The following is a 3,816-nucleotide window of genomic DNA, read 5'->3' as shown; positions in this document are numbered from 1 at the left end:
TAGGGGCTTTTGAGCTCACATTATAGCCCAGACTGGTCCCAAACTTGCAAGAATCCTCCCGCCTCTGCCTCCTAAGTGCTGGGCTTACAAGCAGGCACCTTTACATCCAGGTCCTGTTTCTACAGAGGTCTGTGGGCCCCAAGCTTGAGGTCAGGCCCAGAGCCCTTGAGTTAATGGCCTTAGGGAAACTCTGCCCCCACCCAACTCAAAGCTCACTGCAAGGATCCCCCCCTTTCCAGAAGGGGCAAGTTCTTGCAGGCAGTGGGGACAGTTTGTCCTCAGGACCCTTGAGGGCTGTAGAAAGCAGCACCCCAATGCAGGTCACTGGACTCATCAGCTCACGAGTTTGTGCTGAGAGGCCCCCACCCCTATTATTTATTTATCTTTTGGTACAGGGAATCAAACTCACAACCTGTGCGTGCTGGGCAGGTGCTATGCCACTGAGCTATATCCCCAGGCCCTCATTTTTGGTTTTGAGGTAAGGTCTTGCTGTGTAGTTCAGGCTGGCCTTGAACGCACTACAATATATAACCCAGGCTGGCCTTGAACTTGCAGTGATCCTCCTGCCTCAGCCTCCCCAGTGCTGGGATTGCAAGTGTATGGCATCACACCTGGGGAGATAGCCCCTTTTCTGGGGAGCCTTGTCTATGAGTCTGGGCTCTCCACCTCTCTTGGGCCTGAGTTCTGATACCTGGGCCCTGTCCCTCGCAATTGCCTTTTGGTCGGGAGGTTTGGCCTGCCTCTACTACACACTTGTATGTTAAGAGCTCTGAATACAGTAGGTGGCAAATATTTGTGGAAAGATTCACCAAATAGATCCAGCCCAATGTGATGTGGCGTCTCCCAGCGCTCCGGAGGCAAGGGCGAGAACTGCCTCTATTTCGAGGCCAGCCTGGGCTACACAGCAAGACCCTAACTCAAAATAAAAACAGAAATACACAAAACCCAAGCAACAACAGCCCCAAGCCCCCACCTAGGTCAGGTCCATCCTGGGCTCCTCTGAACTGGTAATCAAGACTTCCTTTGTTACAGTCCAAACCGGCGCCATCCAAAAGAATTTTCTGTGTTTACAGAAGCTCTCTGTTGTGCAGTGCAGGCGCCACTACCACAAGAGGCCATTGAGCCCTTGGCATGGGTCTAGCATGACAGAGGAAGGAAACTGCTAATTATTAACTCATGACTTTTGCATTAATATGTTTCCATAGTCACAGTGTTGCAGGTCCTGCCTTTCCCAGGGTGTGGGGCAGTGGGGTGAGAGCTGCAGGGCAGCCAGGCTAGAGCCGTAGCCAGCCCTCTGCAAGCAGTGCGCATGCGCGTGTGGTGGGCGTGGTGGTGATGGGGGGGGGGACGTCTTGGAAGCCCGCCAGGGTTCTACCGTGTGGCAAGACGATTCCTTCCGCGGTGGCAGTATCCTTCCAGGCACAGGTCCACGGTGCCTCCCGCCAGGCCAGGCCCTAGAGGGTTTCAGGCGAGTCACCAGGGAAGGATAGGCTCTGAGAAATGCCAGTCGGCGAAGAACCCTGGGGAGGAGAGAAACGGTCTTGTCTGTCTGCAAAAGGGGCCCACGAGGTGGGATTATCTCACCCTTCAATAAACCCAAACAGAGTTTGATTCCCTGTACCAAAAGATAAATAAATAATAGGGGTGGGGGCCTCTCAGCACAAACTCGTGAGCTGATGAGTCCGGTGACCTGCATTGGGGTGCTGCTTTCTACAGCCCTCAAGGGTCCTGAGGACAAACTGTCCCCACTGCCTGCACCAGCTTGCCCCCTCTGGAAGGGGAGGGGGATCCTTGCAGGTGGTGAGAGCTGTGGGTGACGCAGGCCAGTGCACGGGGATGGGGGCGCTCAGATGTTGCTTGGGCGGCTGTGCGGGGCTCTCAGGTTCTCCGCTTTCCCTTTTCTCCTTTCTCTTCCCCTCCCTTCCCTTCCTCATTATTGTTAGGTAGCAGTGATTTGGCTGCGACAATACGTCAGCTCTGTACTGGGCTTCTTGTGATATATATGTGATACAACCCTAAATCAGGTATTACTGTTTTTGTTGTATTTATTTATTTTTGTATTTTACGGAAGGGTCTACAGGGTGTTCAGGGTCTCACTACTAAATCGGACTCATAGTGATCTGCCTGTTTACAGCCTCCCAAGAGCTCGGATTACAGGCAACCACCATCCTTGCCCAGTCTCAACTGCAGTCTCAGTGTGCCCCAGGGGCGGGGCCAGCACGGCAGGCCCAGGGATTGAACTGCCCCTGTTTGCAGGCGACTTAATTTGGCTGGCCCTTCTACTATTTATTCAAGGACAGCCTGGACGATGCCGGGAGATCCTGTCTCAATCAATCAATCAATCAGTCAATCCCTTCCCCTCCCTCTGTCTTTTCCTTTTTTTTCTTTTTGGTACTAGGGATAGAACCTAAAACCTCTCACCGAGCTACATCCCCAACCCTTTTTGTCTGCATTTATTTATTTTTTATCTTGAGGCAGAGACTTGCTACATCACTGAATTGCCTAAATTGGATTCCAATGTGGCAATCCTCCTGCCTCAGCCTTCTAGAGAAGACAGATCACAGACACGCCTGATCAGTTTTGGTTTCTGAAGAGCCAGCCTGAGCTTGACAAAAATGTGTGCAGAAGAAGCAGAGTTAGATTCTGGCTCAGTCACCCATTTCGTGAGAAATCTTAATCCCAGTCTCTTCAGACCCTTGCACTTGCCAGGGAAGCACTTATTCTATTGAGCCATCTCCCTGGTCCCTGATTGATTGATTGATTGAGACAGAGTCTCCCTGCATGGTCCAGGCTGTCTTTGAACTTAAATCAATCAACAGAACAAAGATAATAATACCTGTTTTAGGGTTGTATCACATGTATACAACAAGAAGTCCAGTACAGAGCTGACATAGTGTCGCAGCCGAATGATTGGTACCTAACAATAATCAGCTGAATAGGCAACTGAGTACGGTAGTGCCTGACCCTAATCCCAACACCCAAGAGGCTAAGGCAGGGGATTTTCCACGAGTTTGAAGCCAGTCTGTGTTATAGTGAGTTCAAGGCCAGTTTGCACTACATAGCGAGACTGTAGTGGTGATGATGATGATGATGATGATGATGATGATGATGATGATGATGATAGCCAAAGCCTAGTTTTGATAGTGTGTGTGCCTATTTTTGTATGCCTCTTTCACCCTGAGACCCCAACACATGCATACACATGTGACACCTTTGGGCATCAAAAGTGCTGTGATAATTATTGCTTTGTTTGCTCACTTGGCTTTCCTTTCCCCAGTAACGACATACTCCCCCACTGCAGGACCAGGCATGTGGCCTAGGCCTAGGCAGGACCAAACAGGACCCAGCAAAACCTTCTTTAAAGCCAGAGATGGTGGCTAAAACTTCCAATCCCAGCACTTCAGGAGGCTGAAGCAGGAGGATCACAAATTGAAGCCCAGCTTAGGTAATTTGGTGACTTAGTAAGGTCCTGTCTCAATAAAAAGATAAAGGGTCTGAGAATGTTGTTTAAAGGCTCTGGGGCTGGCGAGATAGCTCGGCAGACCAAGCACCTTCTTAGGCAAGCGTAGGGAGAGGGTTTGATCCCTGGTACCACATGCTGTGCTGGCCCTACCCCAGGTGTGCTGAGTTGATCACCGAGCCTGGGCATGGTGGTACATGTCTATAGTCCCAGCACTGGGGAGGCTGAAAACAGGAGGCTCACTAGGAGTCAGAACCCTGTAATAAATATGTAAGGACTCTGGGTTCAATCTCCAGCACCCTACCACCACCACCACCATCTCTCTCTCTCTCTCTCTCTCTCTCTCTCTCTCTCTC

This window comes from Octodon degus, unplaced genomic scaffold (assembly GCF_000260255.1).
Source record: "Octodon degus isolate 3935 unplaced genomic scaffold, OctDeg1.0 scaffold00162, whole genome shotgun sequence".
Classification (NCBI taxonomy): domain Eukaryota; kingdom Metazoa; phylum Chordata; class Mammalia; order Rodentia; family Octodontidae; genus Octodon; species Octodon degus.
Note: the sequence above shows the minus strand (reverse complement) of the source record.